General features: G+C 41.2%; 1 long non-coding RNA gene across 1 annotated transcript; it reads right to left on the reverse strand.

Moving 5' to 3' along the window:
- Positions 1 to 1,072: 1,072 nt before the first annotated feature.
- Positions 1,073 to 10,113, reverse strand: LOC110712266. The gene is made up of 3 exons (XR_002509526.1): positions 9,956 to 10,113; positions 9,743 to 9,861; positions 1,073 to 2,545 (listed from the first exon to the last, which is right to left on the reverse strand). It is a non-coding gene; the product is annotated as an uncharacterized LOC110712266 (long non-coding RNA).
- Between the last annotated feature and the right edge of the window lie 12,349 nt (positions 10,114 to 22,462).

The following is a 22,462-nucleotide window of genomic DNA, read 5'->3' on the forward strand; positions in this document are numbered from 1 at the left end:
ATCAACCATGCAACCATAGTGTTCCAGTTTAGAGGAAATACCGAAGTCTTTATTGTGCACCAATCCTAAATGACTACACGCACTAAGTATAGCAATGAAGGTTATGTCATCAGGATTCAAGATGTCACATTTCACCACATTGAAGAGTTTTAGTGCTTCAGAAACATGGCCATTAAGAGCAAGTCCTGAAATTGCGTTCTAGCAGAAGATGTCCTTTACTAGAGACTTACACAGCACCTCTAAAGTGCGATTAATGGTCCCACATTTGGCATGCATGTCAACCTATGAAGTAGTAACTTCGGGAGACATGAGATTGATGCTCCAACTCCAGGTTCAAGGGAACTCAGATGAGCACATGCAGCTAAAACACCAGTTACAGTTAACCGGTCAGGTTTAAAATTTTGAGCCTTCATTTCATCAGAGTCCGATAGCATCAGTGTAAAGTACATTATGTAAGTATCCACTTAGCATGGCCATGTAACGATGGTTTTGCTCAGTGCCTTCTCGAATAATATCTGTGCTTCCTCCATACACCCGGCTAGCTTGCATGCCAAAATCATAAAATTCCACAAGGCTACATCTCTTTCAGGGGCTAATTTAAAAAAGCTCTGAGCCAACTCCAATTATCCGGCTTTTGCATACCCTGATATCATGATATTAAATGAAGTAAGCTTAGTTCCAGGCAATATCTTCTTTTAAAGGCATTTTCTCAAATACCTTGTATGCACCCTGAATATCCTTGAAACTTTATAAGTAGTATGCATGTTCAAGAGAGAGATCTGCACACACAGGTAATTGTAGTAGCCACATTTTATTTTTTGCCCATGAAGTCATGAAGAGCATAACCCAGGTCAGCCAGGGAACGTCAACTTGCCGCCTTGAGTAGTAAGGGGAACATGAAGTTATCAGGATACATTCCGCTTTCTCTCATACGAAGAAACGTTGAGAAAGCCAAATCAACATCCCCCTCCTGCATTTGTTTCTTGATTGCTTTATTCCAACTTATCAGGTGGCACAGAGAGCTAAGAACCCCATCTACAAAGTTCAAAAATTAAATTTGTGACCAGAAAAAATCTAATGATTCAGCAAATCAGCAAGCAAAACAAAATGACAAAGGAGACTGAACTGTACACTCAAGACGAAACAGTAAAGTCGTTGTCGTACTTGTTGAAGATAATAAAGCAGAAGGGCAACAAATTCAGACATATAATTTATGAAAGATGCTATTTTTATTTATTCCTTTCACAATAAGACAGATATAGAAAGATGTACAAAACTCATCAGCTTATCTCTAGGAAAAAGGGCAACCCGATATATTGATTCTGGATACAGAATTGAAGCGAATTAGTATGCCACAAATGAAGTGTTAGATCCTCGATACATTGCAGCAGCAAGCAGGCAAGGTGCAGAAATTTAGCTGCTAGATAAGGCAGTTTAACTAAACTTGCTAAGCCAATAAGAGTTTCAAATGCCCAATTATCAGACTTGTAAGAAAAATAAAAAGAGCTATATACATATCATTGCTGTAGTAAAGCCACCCATGGTTTTTATGAAAATTGCAACAAAAATATTTGACTTTTCATTGAGAAAGGGTTGAAGAGTGCAATGCCATTCATCATGAAGCCTATAAATGACAGCGTAAAGTCCACCCATTTTAGTTCTTCTTAACAGCTATCAAAGATGTTTCTTCATCTTTAAGGTAGGCAAGTAAAAATCACAAGGAAAGATAGCTCCAAAACATACTACAATACAATTAGTCATGTTTACGCACTGTAAATGTGATTACTCCAACAAGAAAAACATATGCTGCTTATCATATTTAAACTACTGGCCTTGGAACTAGAATCCCCCACACAAAAAATGGCTAGAACTTGTATAAATTCAATAGTGCTGCTGATGACGAGGACTCTTAGCAATTGAGGAGACACTGTCTACAATTTCATGACCATATTTAGGTTGACGGAGGGGGGTCTACAAATTGCGACTGTATGTAGGCAATACAAGGGCATCCTAAACTCAAAAAATGGCTAGAACTTGTATAAATTCAATAGTGCTGCTGATGACGAGGACTCTTAGCAATTGAGGAGACACTGTCTACAATTTCATGACCATATTTAGGTTGACGGAGGGGGGTCTACAAATTGCGACTGTATGTAGGCAATACAAGGGCATCCTAAACTCAAAAAATGCCCATCTCAATACCCACAAGTTATTGACAGTCCATTTTATTGGCAGAAGCATGTACTCAGTACCCAGCCGTGAGATGGACAACAGTGTCAGTTTGTTTCAAGATAAAAGTACCCACCCATTCAGACATTCAAAGTCTTGGATTACAACACAAGGCCTTTAGACAATTGTAGTTGCTTAAAATACCTGGCAAGTGTAACAACTCGTAATGTCTCAGATAGCATGCACTACAGCATATAATATCAACCATCTCTTAACATTATGACTGCACAATCACTGACTGCCCATGGGAGAGATTGGAGATGAATACTTTTTTACAGCTCTCAAGGCTATGGCCAGCATCTCTATTTCCTGGATCCTGCGAAAATGTCCCATGAACAAATTAGAATGTAGCTTAAACAATATGCAGGGAATAGTCTCTATACAAGAAGTAGATATATATACTCTGAATGAAAAGTTAAACACAGTCTACTATTAGCTACTTTCCATTTTTAGTGTGAAAACATGCAAGCCTTTGGTGCTCTAAACTATGCCAAATGCCCATACTCAAGTTCAGATTTTTAACTTAAACTCAGTCTGAAATCGATACCATAAATTTGCTCCAGAGAGATTGTCCATTTCGTAAACTTTTATCACAGCTTATAAAGTAGACAGTCTTTCAGGGAAAAAGGGAGTGGCCTACATGTACGTAGGCCCCATATATCCCTCAAAACAACGCCAGTAGCCCACTTTAAAAACCCACATATTACTCTGTGTAAACAGGTACTCAACAAAGAGACAGCTATCACCCTTGGGAAAGGGAAAAAAGATAAGTGATTTAATTCAACAAAATAATGATATCATGTGCACCAACTAGTCATCGATACATAGTGAATATAAACCAAAAATAACAGTTCTCGTAATCTTGTTTATGAATGTTGCTACAATTTAAATACCAAGCAAGTCAACGACATGCACATGCTAAACTATATAGTATCTAAAACAAAAACAGAGTAAGCACCATCATTAACTTTATGCACCAGCACCACTCCTTTGTCATATGATTCAATTAAAAATATAAACAAACAAACAACCTATTTCTTTGCACTCACACAAATCATTGCAGAAATCACCAAATAAAATATCTAATGCTTTTTGTACCACTGAATAATTCGACAATATAGAAGTTTCTAGTTATCCTTTTTCTATATATCCATGTTTGTATATTCTACATGGGCATCTTGTTAACATACTACACAAAAACCAAACAATTCAATATTTATCCAATTTCTTAAGGAAAGTATGACATTGCAACCCGCTGTACATAAACAACAGAAATACACATCTCTAATATAACCTTCCCATCAAAGAAAAAACAATTGCGAGACATTTCATGCAGATCTATGCAACCTTTCCCATCACAATATCAAGACTATTGTTAAAACAAATCAGTTACATCAACCATAAGAGCATTAAATCCTCCCAACAAGCAGGTATGTGTATGTTGGTTATTATTGAGGATTGCCACACTAGTGCAATACCCATTATTATCCAACATCATTGGTGTTCATCCATGTTTACAGCAAAAGCACATTATTTAAGTGATCCACCAAGAATTAGGACAACATTAACTTTATTTCTAACCTTCAAATCCATTCTAGGCTGCAGTTCGCTAATTCTTATTTAGAATATGATGTTATAGATGTATGTCACACTCGAGTTCACATTTATAATAAACCCATCTGAGATAGAAACTGACAATGATACCCTTGTTCCAAGAAGATTGTTTAAATTTGTAAATTAATCATCACAGATAGTAAACATATGGGCTCTCCAAATAATGCTTAGCCCACTTAAACATCCACATAAAACTTTTTTGGCCAGTTACTCCAATTAACAGATACTCAAACAAAGAAACAATAGCACCCTTGTGTTCAGGATAACAGGAATAAACCATTAACCTAGTTCTAAATCAATAATGAGATCTATCACCAACTATTACCAATTCATCGTGACCACACAGGCACACACCATGAATGGTATATTGGTATATAGTTCTACCCTGTGAGCTACTACATGAATTCTATTAAAACCTTACAGTTATGCAAGTCAATAATGCATACATGTAAAATAATATATAATCCAATGAAATGAACCAAAATAAGCGCTACGTGTGCACAAAGTCACTTACAAAATTGCCATTATTATCTAGTTCGTATAATATTCATAGGTAGTGTGTATGTAGGCCTTGCACGAGCTTTCTACTCAAGGAGCCCACTCTAATACCCAGGCATTACGTTATGCCAATATGTGGCAAGAGCACAAGTACACTACCATGAGATGAGATTAACTGGATGCTCAGTTAAAAAAGCCAACTCCACCCAATATGGAGTAAGTCATAAATCCAACTTTTGTTGATGTATCAAACTTAAGGGCATGTAGTCATGAATAAGCTATTTCTATATAGTAAATGGGTGTTACTTGTAGGAAGAACACATTCTACATCCTATAACCACATGGGAATGATAGAACCCCCCATGGACAAACTAATTGATTAAGATTTATTCTGATATGTGATTCAAAGATCACCAAGAGAAACAAGCAAAAACTATACAATCGTCCAATTACAACACCAAGAACCTATTGCGATAATAACACATTATAAGCTCCCACATTTCGTTCGATGTCTCTCAAACTTCAATACAAGGACCTTATGCACCACCCCTTTGCATCAATTAACTCAATTACTAAGATATACAAACTATGGCAACTGCAGATTCATCACCAAGTAATTAATTAAAGGCTTTAAATTAGCATGAATAAAAAGATTGACATGAAAATATAATAGCAGTTTCGAATCATCCCTCGTTCATGTTTGTAGGTTCCTTTGAGGGCTAATGAGTGACATTTATGTCACTCTTAGGGGTAGTGTTTAGGTCTCTTTCCTCCTATTTTCTTAGGTTTTTCTACCTCATTTCTCCTCTTATGGCTTCTTTATGTGTTGATGAAAAGTATGTTTATTTGCGCTTGTTATGATAATTTTTATGCATTATTTTATCATCCCCTTGCTCTCGTGATTTTTGATATCTTTTGTAGGTTCCATGGCTGCCCTAAGCACGGTGGGAGGCCCCTTGGCCAAGCTTGGAGGCATGGACAAAGGCAAGAGGAGCAAAAGGGAAGGAGAGGAAGCAAGAAGAGGAAGTGCAAGAGGAGGTGTGGCCGAACCTCTGAAAGGTTCGGTCGAACCAAGGTGTGGTCAAACTTTTCAAAAGTTTGACCAAACTTCCAAGGTGCAAAGGAGGCAGTTTCAAACCAGTTTTCAGCGATTTTGCAGGAGGGGTCGAACCTCAAAAATTCGACCAAACAAGGAGCAGGGAGGTTCGGACGAACCTACCCAGAGTTCGACCGAACCTACCCAGATGTCCGACCGAATCTACCCAGAGTTCGGTTGGACCTTTTCCCGATCTCAGCCGACTTTATACGGACTATTTAAGTTCCTTTTTAGAACGTTTTTGGAGAGAGGAAATTAGCTTAATTTTTCGGTTTTTATTAGCTTTAATTTAGAGAGAAAGCAGTAGAATATTTTTCAGAAAACTTCCTCTTAGTTAGCACCTTAGATCATTTAATTAGTTGATGATTTAGTTTGGAAACTCTCAAATCTAATCATTGTAGAAGAAAACTTCAAGGTTCATTCTCAGATTTTCAGCATTTATTCAACATTTGAAGCTTCAATAGTAACTTCTTTCACTTGTCACTACTTATTTTCTGATTTTATTTTGTTATTGCAAGTCACTTGAATCTCTCTTAGTCTTGATAAATTGTTGTTGCTTGTTAGTTTTATCCATAGTGAATCATTTTTCCCCAATTTTAGAATTACTTAGAACACCAACTTGGAACTTTGCATGTTACTCACAATGAATTGTGAGTAGTCCCCCTTGCTAGGGGTTGGGTGAAGCTCAACCTAATGGTTAATTAAGTAAACTTGGGAGAAGTATTGATGTTTGGTTTGTGATTAAATTGATTGTATGAGATTGCTTGTTAGTTCTTCATGATAGGATTAGCTACCCTTGAATTTGGAGCTTGATGGCATGTTATGCTTAGTTTGACATAGAAATGTAGATTAATTATGTCATTACTTATTGCAATTTGATTATGTATCTCCTATTGCTAAACTAATGAGGGATCTAAGTTTAGGAGTGTGAGTTGTTTTCTAAATTGCATGAGGTTGGTCTTACATATAGTCCTTGCTATCTCTTGTCTCTTTTACCCCCAATATGCTTAATTGTCATGGTTGAGTGGATCCCATGCCCTAGTGCTTTTAATCACTTGATTTAGAACAATAGTTTGTTTGTCTACTTGACGAACCCCCAATCAACACAAGTCTTCGAACTAGCTTGCGTATTAAGATCTTTAGCGATTATATCCCGTTCCTTGTGGACCAAACTCTTACTTATCATTGTGCTTGGTTTGTGAGATGTTTGCTTATAAATGTGTTTGAATGAGTGTGGAATGTGCGACTGTTCTAACACCCATCAAGGGCATCTTGTGTACCACACAAGAAGTCCTCACAAAATCCGACATGTCAATATTTGTCCATTATTACACGAGTGTGCGACATTGCACTTCGCCGTACCATGGACAACAAATCTACATTCTACACAACTTGGCAACAACAATGGATATCATGCAACTAAAAATTAGCCAGTTAAGATTTTTGTTCAAAACTTTAAATCGAAGAATCCATAAGAGCTTCAAATCTCACCCAATCAGCGAATGTGTATATGTTGGTCATTATTGAGGATTGCCACACTAGTGCAATACCCATTACTACCCAACAACTTTGGTGTTCGTCCATATTTACAGCAAAAACACATTTTTTAAGTGATCCACCAAGAATTAGGACTAAAATAACCTTATACAAACTTTCAAATCCATTCTAAGGTGCAATTAACTACTGCTTATATTATATATAATGGCACATAATTATATCAAACTTGAGTTCACGATTATAATTAACCCAGTCCGAAACAAAAGCTGTCAATATCGCTCTTGCTCCAAGAAGATTGTCCATCCATCACATATGTTTTCAGGGAATATACATGTATGTATGCATGCTCCATATGATCTCTCCAAATAATGCACTAGCCCTATTAAACATAACATAAAACTATATAGCTAGTTACTCGAACAAAGAAACAACTACCATCCTAGTGACCAGGTTAAGAGGACAAACCATTAATCTAGTTCAAAAACAATAACGAGTTTCTGTCATCAACTAGTCATCAATTCATTGTGACCTCACACCACGAATGATAATTCTCCTCCCTTGTAAACTATTAGATGAATCTGTTAAAAGCTAAAAGTCGTACAAGTCAAATGCGTACACATAAAATCATATAATCCAATAAAATGACCCAAAATAAGAACTATATGTGCATAATTTAATTCGCAAATTCACTTTTAGCTAGCATGTAAATAGGCCACGGATGAGGTTTCTACTTAAGGATCCTGATCAAAACCCACGCATTACTCTATGCTTTGTTGTAATAGGCATTACACTACCATCAAAAGATACAAAGCTTGGAAGCTCAATAAACAACCACTTATCCCTACCATAAAAGGGAGCCATAAATCAATCCAATTTATGCTGATAAGTTAGCAAGCAATCAATCTATATCAACCACCTAAAAGAACATGTTGTAGTCATGAATTATCAAACTTCCTCTTCCTAATGGTTAGTACATACTTTACATAGTACAGGGGATCTATTTGTAAAAAAATCACATTATATGTCCCATAACCACACAAACACATTCCCCCCACCCCCAAAGGATAAAAGAATCAATTTAGAATTTTCATGATAGCTGATTCATTAGTCATCCAAGCAAAATAAACAAAGTACAGTCATTGCAATCACATCACCAAGAACCTAATGCTGAAATAGCACATTATAAGCTCCACATTTCCTTTAATGTCTCAAACTCTAATGCAAGAACCTTATGCACCAACTCTTTACTTCACTGAACTCAATTACAAAAACAAACAACTATAATTGCAGAAACATCACCAACTATTAGTTAAATGTTTTTAACACCAATAAAAAACATGCCATGAGAATAAAGTTCTAGTCATACTTTCATATGTTCTTAGGTCCATAAAGGCATCCTGAGTATACTACACAGGAAGCCCACATAAAAACCAACATTTCAATGTTTGTCCATTACTACACGAGTGTGCGACATTGCAGCCCGCCGTCCCATGGACAACAAATCTATACACCTTTAACAAAATCTTTTCATCAAAGCAACAACAACAACGGATATCATGTAACTCAAAACTAAAATGTATGCAACCATGTCTATCACAAAATCAAGATTAGTGATCAAGACTTTCAATCAAACACATCACAAGAGCTACAATTCTTACCCAGCGGGCAAATGTATGTATGTTGGTACAAATTGAGGATTGCCACACTACTGCAATATCCATTACTACCCAACAACTTCAGTGTTTGCCCATATTTACAGCAGATGCACATTATTTAAGTGACCCACCAAGAATTAGGGCAATAATTACCAATTACTACCTCAGTTACATATGTGCAACTTTTGAATTTTTTATATCTCACAAATAATACCCTAAAGTTGCACATAATATGTAATGGAGGTAGTATTATGATATACACTTGAACCATTCTAGCTTCCACTTAGCAGAACTTGTAAAAACCAGGAATAATGGAAAACCCACATCAAATCTGGTGTTTCTAAACATATTTGATACATCCAAATACATAACAAATTCTAAACATAACCCCATTCAACAAATCTGAGTACAAATTGAACAAACTGCAATTCCCATACAAAAAACTGAAACCCCACATCAAATCTGGCAATTTATAACATGATTTCGTACGCTACATAATCAAATAATGAAAAGAGAAATGAAACAACCTAGTATAACTTCAACATTGAATTTTTTTATTTAATTTTTTTTTTATATTTTTATTTTTATTTTTTTGATATTGGGTGACAGAAATATTAGTCAAAAAAAAAGGGTGGGAGAATACCAAATGCAGATTCAGAACTAAACCATAGAAAGAAAGCCTTCATTGGAAAAAAGATTAAGGGTTTCTTTCAATGTGGATGGTTCAAGACCTCCATTTCCTGGGATTCTCCAATTTTTCCAAATCAATGCAAAACATGCAAAATCCAGGGATCCAACTAGATTCAGGACTCCCAAAAATTATACTTCATTACTTTGAGTTATTAAATAATGCAATTGTTATGCATGTTATGTCATTGATTAAAAAAATCAAACTTGACCCGGCTCGTTTAACAAGCCTGATAATATAGGGTTGTTACATAATGCTAATTTCTAGCTAAACCAATAAGACCATTTTCCATAAAATAATCCATTCTTATTCTAATTTAATATAAAAATTACAGTGAAATATTTATCTTGACTCTTGAGCATAGAAAATACCTTAATCATCAAAACCCAACAAAATTATCAACCAAAAATTGGATATTCAAATAAATAAGAAAGTAAAAAAAAATAATAATAAACACTGACTAACCTCTACACAAAGAGGTGGAGGAAGAAAGAGGTTTCTGGGGATTCCAGAAACCCTAATTTCCCAAATTGGGCTAATTTTGCTATCATTTGTGGATAGAGATTGCCGAAACGTTACAAACGCTGCAATTTAAAGACTATTAGAGAGAGAATCAGTGATACTCTGTGTAAAGAAGAAGAGAGAGAAAAGGTTGAAGGTGATTAAGTAGGAGCTAACCTCGTAGTTTGCCGCCATTTTTTGTTGCACATTTCAAATTGTTTGCTGGAAAAGCTCACAAGAAGCAGCAAAAGTAGTGAAAGTTGTGAGCTTTCAATTTTTTTTACTATGGGCTAATTGTCAAGAGCCCATTCTTGGGTTCAAATTCCAATCCCACTAAAAACCTCCAAATAGATACCAATATGAATACAAAATCATCCTCCTAATTTTCTTAATTTTGGACAATTTTAGTGGGTTTTATTAGTTAAATTGGAAAATAAGTATGTTTTAAAATGAAAACACAAAATTGATTACGTATGTGAAATTGTAGCATGAGGTACATGAGTCTTCTCAATGTTTGTTTTTTGAGGTACATGAGTCTTCTCAATGTTTGTTTTTTTAGGTACATGAGTCTTCTCAATGTTTGTTTTATTATGTTAAAATTTTCATTGATCTGAGAGTGGGGGGATAGCTTGGGTGATTAGAGTTCCCCTCTCGGTTCAAGATGATAAGGTGATATTGTGATCGATTCTCATCACTCGCTCATGTGGCTCTCAAAACAACAACACAACCATGGAATAGCACTAGTGTCCCTGGACAACATACTACAATATGCTTTTACTAGCACTTTCATTTAGTTTTACTACAAGATTTGGCATATATACACGGCCGGTGATGAGGCTGTGCAACCAGCACCACCGCACAAGGCCCCCAAATTAGAAGGACCCCCCAAATCCAATTTACAATATATAACGTCGGCTGCATAAAAAAATAAATAAATAAATAAATAAAAAATCATAAGTTTTGTTGTAGCGTAGTGGTATAGAGGCAAGTCACAGCTATGAGTATTACCCACCTAGAGAAGTGGGGTTTGAATCTCCTGGGAGTCATTTTTTTTTAGTCCTTAAACAGAGCTTAGTTCTAGGTCCTTTTTTGGTATTTAGTTCTAACTTCAAGTCCTTAGTAATTCTTTATGTTCCAAGTGCTTAGCACCTCACTAAAGCTTAATGCCTTAGTTCCAATCGAGGGAGCACAGGTTTCTCACATTGATAAATTTGTTTTGTTTATCAAATAGCATTTATGTAATAAGTTTCCACTGTTTATCGTCATCCCCCATTAAAGATGCTTGAGAGTATGTTTCTTTCTCCATTAAAGCTGAGGAAGATGAAAGAACGACTTCATTCATTCGTGAAAATAAAATTGATACTATAAATGACCTTACCATTCTTAGATTCTGCCAAAGCTTATACCAAATAAACAAAGAATAAATGTGCTGCTATGGTAGACTAGTTGCCCATCTTCCATGGTTGTCTGGTTGGTGCTATGGGAGAACAATTGTGCTACTATGGCATTTGAAAGGAACTACTTATGGCAGCTATGGGTAAAATTAAAGGAGGAGAAAGAAAATGTTCATTCTTAGGAGTTAACGCCTTCAAACATCGTCCCGTTTCAACGTCCAGGTCGACCTGTTTCAAATACACAAGCAACAACCCAGGTTCAGTGAAAACGTCACTAATGCCCATAACTTTTCAGATGAAAGTACCATAAAGCCCCTTGACTTGTTTATCATAGTGATAAACTTGAATTTGCTCGTTCTAATCATTGCTGATTTTTTTTTTTTTAAAAAAAAAAAAAAAAAAAAAAAAAACTGATTCAAGTCTTGATATATTTTGTCTTTCATGGTTTAACTATATCTCCCATCAAATTAAAATTCATCCTCCTTATTGATTAGGGGATTTTTATCCACCAATCACCGTCTGACAAGTGGACCAACCAGGTTCCGCCACGTGTCCTTCACGTAGGCCAATAGGAGCCTGCCACGTGTCAATCACATATACGTCCTCTACGGACCAATTGAGACACGCCACGTGTCCACCCATGCCAAATGGGAAAACCGGCCAACAAGGCCCAATCCTGTTTAGAGGCCCAGTCAGCCCTAGGTTTACCCTAAACCTAGAGAGTGGCACGCTTCCCGAGGTTATAAATACCCCTCTTAATCCTCATTAAGAGAGGGGGGACTCGAAAACAACACACGGATTACACATTAAACACTCTCACCTAGATAGACTAAATCACTTTAATTTCCGCATTTATTACTCCTTAATCAGGTACTAACTTGACCGTTGGAGGCGGAGCTCCTACCACAAGGAGTCTTCGTTGTTTTGCAGGTACAGGCGTCCGGTTCCAGTCTCGGTGTTGTAACTCTCCCGCAGGACACCAGAAAACCCCGAAACATTTTGGCACCGTCTGTGGGGAGAGTACTTCTGAGATGGCATCCACGTTTGTACCGACTTTTGAAGAGAGGCGTCCCCTAGACGACCCTCAAATCCAGTCGGACCATGATACTGACAATGAACTTGAAGTTTGAGAGCATCTGTGTTCGGGCAAGGGCGGTAGCACATTCAACATATGAATGAAACACAGCTGCTGGCTAACACACACGTAGGGCCGTAGGACAGATCTAAAACAAATGATTAGGGGATTTTTATCCACCAATCACCGTCTGACAAGTGGACCAACCAGGTTCCGCCACGTGTCCTTCACGTAGGCCAATAGGAGCCTGCCACGTGTCAATCACATATACGTCCTCTACGGACCAATTGAGACACGCCACGTGTCCACCCATGCCAAATGGGAAAACCGGCCAACAAGGCCCAATCCTGTTTAGAGGCCCGGTCAGCCCTAGGTTTACCCTAAACCTAGAGAGTGGCACGCTTCCCGAGGTTATAAATACCCCTCTTAATCCTCATTAAGAGAGGGGGGACTCGAAAACAACACACGGATTACACATTAAACACTCTCACCTAGAGAGACTAAATCACTTTAATTTCCGCATTTATTACTCCTTAATCAGGTACTAACTTGACCGTTGGAGGCGGAGCTCCTACCACAAGGAGTCTTCGTTGTTTTGCAGGTACAGGCGTCCGGTTCCAGTCTCGGTGTTGTAACTCTCCCGCAGGACACCAGAAAACCCCGAAACATTTTGGCGCCGTCTGTGGGGAATACCCAGTCGTATCATGAGAGTCAGTCGGTATCATGAGAGTCAGTCAGGCGGCACCTCCCGTCAGTCAGGCTTTCATAGCGACCAGGCGGTACCAAACTTACCGTTTGTACCACAGCAACAGTATTTTATGCAGCCACCTCCGTTTGGTGGACACGCAGCTAAAAATGTCCAACCTTTGGACTGGCAGCTACGGTTGCTTAGACTTGGTGAACAGCCGTCGGCCTTCTCCAAGGAAATCACTGAAGCCGCTCAGCCGGCCAAAGTGAAAAATGTGTTAGTAGGCGCCTATGATGGCACTACTAACCCAGAAGATCATCTGATGGCATTCTCCAACCTAATGTACCTTCAAGGGTTGGATGATCCCACTTGGTGCAAGTGTTTTCCAGCGACTCTCAAAGGAATTGCACAGCAATGGTTCGGCAACCTGCCGACTGGTTGTGTAAACAACTTCAGGACGCTTGCTTACTTGTTCACCTCCAACTTCGCCATGAACATTCCTGCGAAGAAGACGACCCTTGATTTGGGAACAATTCAGCAGGGTGAGAAGGAGGGGTTTCGATCCTACATCAGGCGGTTTAACCTGATGAGAATACAGATTCAAGGGTTACCGGATGAGGTAGCTTATACTGACTTTTTCAGGGGTCTCAAAGACGGGTCGACCTTCAAATTTGATCTGGTTCGAAAGAGGGTGGCGACTCTTCAGGAGGCCTTGATTGAAGCAGAAACCTATATACAGGCAACTGATCTTTGTAGTGCAGTGAAACAGTCGGACGGGAAAAAGTTCGACAAAAAAGAAGGACGACAGATACAGTCGTCAAACAAGGAAAAGAAGAGAAAAGAGGTCTGGGCGGCTGATTCCTCTAAACAGCCGGCCCAGAAGAAGAAAAAAGAATTCAAACCATACTCCCCAAAGTATGCGTTTAGCAAGGATAGCCAAACTATCCTAAACGAAATCAAGGGACGGATCTCTATTGAGAAGCTGGTCCCCATGAAGGGTTCTGCAAGCAACCGGAACCAAGATAAATTCTGTGATTATCATGAAGATGTTGGTCATCACACCAACGAATGCATCAGTCTCATGCGGTATCTAGACCGCCTGGCTGAGCAAGGTGATCTTGACTCTTTTGTCAAGAAATCCACAGGGAGCACTTCCTCGAAAAAACAGTCGGCCAAAAAGAATCAACAGGCCGACAGCTCTGATACAGATGATGCAGTCGTCTACACTATTGCAGGCGGCTTCGCAGGAGGAGGTCCCACTATTAGGGGCAACAAAGACAATATCAGGCGGCTAGATGTAAATTCTGTTCACCCAGAACGACCCTCCAAAAATTCATTTCCTGAGATTGTCATTACTGAAGAAGATCTAGGAGGGGTTAGGGGGCCGCATGACGACCCTATCGTCATTGAATGTAAAGTGGCCAATCAAAGAGTTGGTCGAATCCTCATAGATACCGGAAGCTCCTCAGATCTTATCAGTAGCAAATGTCTGTCAAAATTGAAGTACAAAACTGATTGTATACATCCGGCCTCCCACCCTTTAGTAGGGTTTGGAGGAGGAGTCGTCCACCCTGTAGGACGAGTAGATCTACCCATCCGCCTGGGTGAAAAAGGGGAAGGACGACACATGGTAGTCCGGTTCCTGGTGGTAGAAGAACTCTCGGCCTACAACATGATTCTGGGACGACCAACCCTAAATAATTCCAAGGCTGTAATAATCCCATCTCTTATGTTGCTCAAGTTTGAGAGGGACAATGGAACAGTCGGCTCCCTAAGGGGAGATCAGAGGATGGCACGAGAATGCTATCTCTCGGATGTCAAGCCCACTGTTATGGCCGCTGGGTCCAGTGGAGGAAAGATTGACAATGTCAAGGATAATGCGCTTGTTCAAGAAGCAGGCGGCAAAAAAAGAAAGGCATCCCAGATGGGGGCCGCAAGAAAAGATAAAAAATAGTAATCATTGGCAGAGGAGCGGTCGGATGAATTCCGCCCTCAGCCGGCTGGTGAGCATACGGACCTAATCTTAGATGTCTCGCGTCCTGACAGAACAGTCAAAGTTGGGACGACTGCTCTAGGGGTCCTAGGTGATGACTTTCACAATCTGTTGAAAGAATACAAGGACATCTTTGCATTCGAAGTCCATGAAATGCCAGGCATTAGTCCTGAGCTGGCGGTACATAAACTGGCTGTGGATCCAAAAAAGAAGCCGGTAAGGCAGAAGAAGCGGAACCATGGCGAAGAAAGAAGTCAGGCGGCAGCCGTCGAAGTTAAAAAATTACTTGATGCAGGATTCATTCGGCAATGTTACTTCCCAGACTGGGTTGCAAATGTTGTGCTTGTTAAAAAGCCGAATGGTACCTGGCGAATGTGTGTAGACTACACAGACTTGAATAACGCGTGCCCAAAAGACAGTTACCCTCTGCCTAAAATTGACAACCTGGTCGACTCAACAGCCGGCCATGCTTTGATGAGTTTTATGGACGCCTACTCTGGTTTCCATCAAATACCTTTATGGAAGAAGGATCAGGAGAAGACGGCCTTCGTCACTGATCAAGGGTTATACTGTTACACGGTCATGCCGTTTGGTCTTAAGAATGCCCCGGCCACCTTCCAACGAATGATAAACACTGTGTTCTTTGATCAGATTGGGAGAAATGTCGAGGCATATATTGATGATATGATTGTCAAGTCTAAACTTCAGACAGATCATCTGTCGGACCTCCGAGAAACTTTCGCCACACTCAGGCGGCACCATGTCATGCTCAATCCCAAGAAATGTGTCTTTGGAGTTGAGTCTGGGAAATTTCTCGGATTTCTCATTAATCAGAGAGGAATAGAGGCGAACCCTGAGAAGGTGCAGGCGGTCATTGACATGCAGTCGCCCCGTACCGTCCGAGAGGTTCAGAAGTTAACAGGTTGTCTGGCGGCCTTGGGAAGATTTCTAAGTCGATCAGGCGACAAATGCCTATACTTTTTCCAGGCAATTAAGAAAAAGGCAAGGTTTGAATGGGGGCTGGATGCTGAGGTGGCCTTCCAAAAATTGAAAGTTCATTTGCATTCCTTGCCGAGGCTAGTCAGCCCTTTGCCCAAAGAAGTACTTTACATGTATCTGGCCGTCTCTGATCATGCGTTAAGCGCTGTTCTTCTTGCTGAAAGAGACGGTTGTCAGCTCCCGGTCTACTTTGTCAGCCATGTGCTGAAAAATGCCGAGTTGAGGTATCCCTTAGTGGAGAAGTTTGGCCTTGCACTCTTCATGGCTGTTAAAAAATTAAAGCCCTACTTTTTGGCGCATGCAGTCGTCGTGTATACAGATCAACCGATCAAGCGGCCACTGACCACCATGGAGTCGTCAGGCCGAATGATCAAATGGGCCATAGAAATACAGAGCCTCGAAGTTACCTTCGAGCCTAGAAAAGGAGTGAAGGGGCAAGCCTTTGCTGACTTTATTGTTGAGATGACTCGTCCCCCTGACTCTCAAGTTCCAGACCAAGTCTGGAAGGTATATGTGGATGGAAGATCTACTTCAAATGGTTGTGGAGCAGGCGTCATATGTCAGTCGCCAGAGGGCGACAGGTACGAGTATGCTTTACGCTTCAGTTTTCAGGCTTCAAACAATGAGGCAGAATATGAAGCTTTACTAGCCGGAATCCGCATGTGCAAGGCGGCAGGGGCAAGAAAAATAGACGCCTGTTCCGATTCACAATTAATAGTGAGTCAGTACAATGGCGAATACGAAGCGACCCATACGGCCATGATCAAGTATTTACAGGCGGTCCGTCAAGCAGTCGGCTCCCTTGAGGATTTCCATCTGGTCCAAGTGCCGAGATCAGAGAATAACCAAGCGGATGCACTTTTAAAATTAGCATCATCCGCCTCCTGTGATACTCCTCGAACCGTTTTTTGGGAAGTAGTGGAGAAGAGAAGCATTGAGGGAGACCCTATTGGAATCTTAGACAGAAGCCCAACCTGGATGGATCCAATCAGGGCTACGTGAAGGACACGTGGCGGAACCTGGTTGGTCCACTTGTCAGACGGTGATTGGTGGATAAAAATCCCCTAATCATTTGCCCCTTTCTTACTTGTGTTTTTTTTTACAAATGACAGGACCGCCTGCCTAAAGGTAATCCAGTCATAGACTGCCTACAAGTCTAAGTAAGAAAACCCTTTCTTGGTTAATTTTACTAATAACAGGACCGCCTGCCTAAAGGTAATCCAGTCTTTTAAACGGGACCAATACCGATTGAATAAATGGCCGACTGATCGCCCAGCTTGGAAACAGACAACCAGTCGTCAAGGGGCATAGGCGGACCATCCGTACCTATCTACAATCGGCCATGCAAAACAGTCGATATAGTGTACAATTCAATATCAAATATTCAACACTTAGACAAATTTCAAGCAAAATAAAATTGCATTAAAGAAGATTAAAATATTCAGAACCCCGGCCCCCTGGCCGGGTAAATACAAGCAAACGGCACGCAGGCCGTGAAAGAAGACATAAAAGCTCAAGAAGGGGGCAAGTCTTCAACATTAGCAGCGTCCGCCTGGTCAGCATATCTCTTGTTAGACTCGGCCTCAGCTGCATCCTTCTTCGATGCCTTGCCCCCAAGTGGCACAAGCGCCACTATCGGCTGCTCATCCCCATCCAAGGCCTCCTCCAACGCCTCGTCCTCAGCAGCCGCCAGGATCTCTTGATTATATGTTTTAGAACACTGGCGGTACGTTTTTTCCCACGAGGCAAAGTCGGCACTGGGGAAGAGGCGGCTCCAGGTCATGCGCTGGATCTGGGAAGAGTCTTCCATCATCTCTCGGACGAGCTCTCTCTTCTCTTGCTCAGCCTTCTCCGAGAGCTCTTTAGTTAGACTCTTCTCCTGGGTCACCAGGCGTTCCTTTACGTTAGCCAAGGATTTCTCCATGGCTTCGTATGAGAGCATCTTTTGGCGGAGAGGTTTAAGCTCGACCTTGAGATTGGAGACGGTCGCCTCCAGCTCGCTGTTCCTCTTCTGGGCCGCCTCTAACTGAGCCCGGATAGCGGCGGCAGCCTGCGCCTGATAATAAAGAATATCAATTGTCAGAACTTCATTTTGGGCAATTTGAAACATTGCCTTATCACAGTCAGAGGCGGCCATAGCTTTTGCAGCCTTTACCTCTTTGTTTCTCCGATCAAGCGGCTTGCGAAGGCCGTTCACTCGGAGCAGGGCCTAAGTAAAGAGAAAACATGCGTCAGTTTCCAAACAAAAAGATAACAGGCGTCCTGGAATTCAAATACTCAAAAAATGCTAAGTATACCTCAGCAAGGACCCCTGCAATCCCATCAAGGTCAAGGGTGCCGACACCCCTGACCGCCTCCCTTTCAGATGGAGGAACTGCTTTGATCATGGACTTGGCTACCTCTACCAAGTCAGGCTCCTGAGGGCCGGCTGCATCAAGCGTAAAAAAGCAAGTTAGACCTAGTCAAGAAGGAAGCAAGTGTAAAAGTTTTTACAAGTAATTGTCCATACTTCTAGGCGGCCCCGCCGGAGTTTTAGAAGAAGTGGCCGGCTGCTTCTCAGCCGCCACTGTTTTCCTGGAAGACCCAGGAGAGCTTGCAACAGTCGTCCTCCGGGCCTTGGGGTCCGGCTGTTGCGAGGAAGAAGCTCTTGGAGTGCCCGACTGAAAAAAAAAAAAGAGTTAGTATATGCATAAGACAACTCCTAAAAGAGGAAGAGTTTCGAAGCCCACCAAGGGTGCCCCCTTGTTGGGGGAGTCGGTACAAGACTGTTGCATGAGAGAGGCCCGCAACATGGCCGTCGCAGTCTTGGATGCTGTTATTTTACTCATGGCGTCAGCTGCAAAAAATAAACAGCAAAGTTAGTAAAAATCCCAAGTAAACAAGGCGTGAAAAAACAGAGTATTTGTCAGGCCGGCTACCTCTAGAGCACCGACTGCTGAGGCCACAGGCGGCCAAAAAGTACTCGTCATAGAGCCACTTGAAGCTCGGGACGCAGTTTAGGGGTACTTGCTCTCGTACCCCTGAAGTAGAGTTCACCCTAGTCTCTACTTTGAAGAGTCCTTTGTCTAGGATCTCTTTTTTAGCCTTTGGGGGAACAGGCGGCATGCTGCGGCCGCCTGCGAGAAGAGGCGGATCCCTATTCCACTTGTTAAAGCGTTTGTTCAGCTCCGTGTCTGAACCCTCGATGATAAGGAAGGTGTTCCGCCAATCCTTCCATTTGTTCGCCTTACCTCTCGTCATGAGGTAGCCCCTATGGCTTGTTAATTGATACCAGCCGGTACCGCCCGACTTAGGGGTCCGGCTGAGATAGTTCATGTGGGCGAAAGCCTCAAAGCTTGGCTCCACCCCGTACATTTCGCACCCGGCCACATAGCCGAGTACGTTTACCCAAGAGTTGGGGGCTAACTGCCATAACCCCAAATCATACCCATCTAAAATCCGCTGAACAGCCGGATGTAATGGGAAGCGCAGTCCAGCTTTGATGGCCGCCACATAGCAGCCAAAGCAGCCGTCATCATAGCTGGTACCAGCCGGCCACACGACAGTGTCTTCTGGATCCGGCACGAACAGTAAAAATCCGGGGCCCATTCTGTGGTTAGCTATAAAGCTCTCCACTTTGTCTTGCATGGCTGCGATCCGGCCCCGGGGTACCGTGCAGTAGTAGGGGGTGTTTTCCTCTCTGTAAGAGGCGGACGGCTCCGCCCAATTGCCCCCCTTCTCAACTGCATGAGAAAGCCTCGCCTCTTGTAGGCGGCTGTTTCTTTCTTCTGAGCCTGGAGAAGCGTGGCCAGAAGAGCTGGACTCGGACTCGTCCTCTGACGAGTCCGAAGAGGACGACTCCTCCCCTCTCCCAGAGGGGCCCGCCTCCTCTCCCTTAGAAGGAGCAGGAGAAAAGTTAGACATATCAACGGTGAAATGGGAAGGGACCACCTTGACCCCTCCCTCAGAACTGTCGGCTTGGCAGCCGCCTTGTTTCACTTCTACATCTGGCGCCTGGTCAGATGTTTCACTAATGGGCACCCTTTGGGAGGAGCCGTCCGAGTTTGAGATCCTAACAGTCTTTTTTGTTCTGGCCATCACGTTCTGCATAGACACAGATACAGTCGGACTTTGTATAAAGGGCAAAGATGGGTCCAGAAAAGGGCAGGCGGCACTCCTAGTCCTAGATTCAGCCGTCCCCGGTGACCGGCTGATCACTAACTTAGGTCGTGTCGTGTGCTTCCATGGTGCCATTTCAAAAAATAATAATAAGAAAAAAATTAAGAATAAGAGAACCGACGGTTACCTGAACGAGTGACGACTGATGAAATTCTGAAATCCTTTGCAAACGGCTTGTCAGAGCAGGCGGTAGGCAACAAAAGTCCAAAGTGTCAGAGCAAGTTCAGGGGTCCGAATGTTCTCTCGCAAAGTTCTCAAATGTGAAAATGACCGAAGTCAGCACTTCCTTATATAGGCAAAGTGAGAAGGCGAAGGGTCGCTTCCAAATTCAAAATTTGGGCGGGAAAACCTCTCGGCCATTTGCAAGGTGACACCTGTAGCAGGCCGTCGCCTGTCACCATGCGACACCTGTCACAGGTGACACGTGACCAGTCACGTGCCACCTGTGAGGGGCAAATGATTAGGGGATTTTTATCCAGGTGGATATCCCGCCTTACTACTAGGCGATGTCCCCAAGGATATCGTCTAGCATCCGTGAAACTCTCAGGTTGGAATAAGACTAGGAGAAGAAGTAATGCAAAGAGATAGAAAAACTACCTGATTAATTCAATCCTGCCCGGCCGGCCGGAGTCCAATCACCGTCTGACAAGTGGACCAACCAGGTTCCGCCACGTGTCCTTCACGTAGGCCAATAGGAGCCTGCCACGTGTCAATCACAGATACGTCCTCTACGGACCAATTGAGACACGCCACGTGTCCACCCATGCCAAATGGGAAAACCGGCCAACAAGGCCCAATCCTGTTTAGAGGCCCGGTCAGCCCAGGTTTACCCTAAACCTAGAGAGTGGCACGCTTCCCGAGGTTATAAATACCCCTCTTAATCCTCATTAAGAGAGGGGGGACTCGAAAACAACACACGGATTACACATTAAACACTCTCACCTAGAGAGACTAAATCACTTTAATTTCCGCATTTATTACTCCTTAATCAGGTACTAACTTGACCGTTGGAGGCGGAGCTCCTACCACAAGGAGTCTTCGTTGTTTTGCAGGTACAGGCGTCCGGTTCCAGTCTCGGTGTTGTAACTCTCCCGCAGGACACCAGAAAACCCCGAAACACTTATACTAGTCGTTATGTGTATAAAAATTCACCATTATGTAAAACATTTCAAAGTTTATATCACATACTGTATAATCATTTATACTACGTATTAGCTTCCTCCTACAAAATTAAATCTTGATGTATTATTTTATACTGATCTGTATTTTGTTAGCTTCTTATTTATTTTCCCACAAGTGAAAATTGTATTTTACCTTAAAAGGATTTACCTGAAAAAAAAATAGAATTTCTCTCTATCTTATTGTTAATTAAAAAAAAATTCAAAAATTTGAGTTCTTTATTTATTTATTTTTTTATCTTTTTTTTAATATCAAATTATATATCATACATGCATTTTATTTCTTACTGATATGTTGGGGCCTATTTTTTAAAATTAGCATAGGGCCCCCAAAGTATATAAAACGGCTCTGCATATATATATGTCAAAAATACACTATTTTACCTCGTAAAAATATAGGATTGCTTATAAGAAAAAAAATGTCACTTACATAGTTGCATTATTTTAGTTTGTACTACGTATATATTTCCAATGGATAATTATGACTTGTCTTACCTTTTTATTATTAAATTTTCATCCTTAATAATCAGAGATGTTAATGGTGCGGGTGGTATCAAAGGGTGATCCCTCTTTTTCTATCTCCGATTCTTCACCTAAAATTTTCATCTCATCCTCTCCTCATTAGTCATCACACACAAGCCAACGTGGATACTAAAGTCATTTCATCCTCCGCTCCATCAAGTACAAAACCAATTATTGCAATCTCGCCTCACCATGGACACCATCCACTTAGATATCCATCCTCCATCACACATTACGGGGCGTTTGGAATGTGGGAATGGGAGTTTGGGGATTAAAAAGTGGGAATGAGATTGAGAATTAATTGTTGGGAATTCATGAAAATATACCAATACCTTATTTGGATAGTGAGTTGGAATATATACGGAATAAATAACAATTTTACAAATTTACCCTTACTAATATTTCCTTTCATTGTTTTCATTAATGGCAAATATGTCATTTTTAACTTATTACCATTCCCATCCATTTATTACCTACCCTCCTTATGTGATAAAATGGTGGAAATTCTCCCCTAAATATTTCTATTCCCAAACTTATTTTTATTCTCATTCCCATCATACAAACAAAACTTCTTTGTTGAATTGGGATTAAAACTCTCAATCCCACCCTCAATTCCGAAATACCAAACACCCCCTTAGTTCTCTACTACTAATGCCCCCTATTCTCCAAGTAAAGTA

Source organism: Chenopodium quinoa, unplaced genomic scaffold (genome assembly GCF_001683475.1).
Source record: "Chenopodium quinoa cultivar QQ74 unplaced genomic scaffold, ASM168347v1, whole genome shotgun sequence".
In the NCBI taxonomy this organism is placed as follows: Eukaryota; Viridiplantae; Streptophyta; class Magnoliopsida; order Caryophyllales; family Amaranthaceae; genus Chenopodium; species Chenopodium quinoa.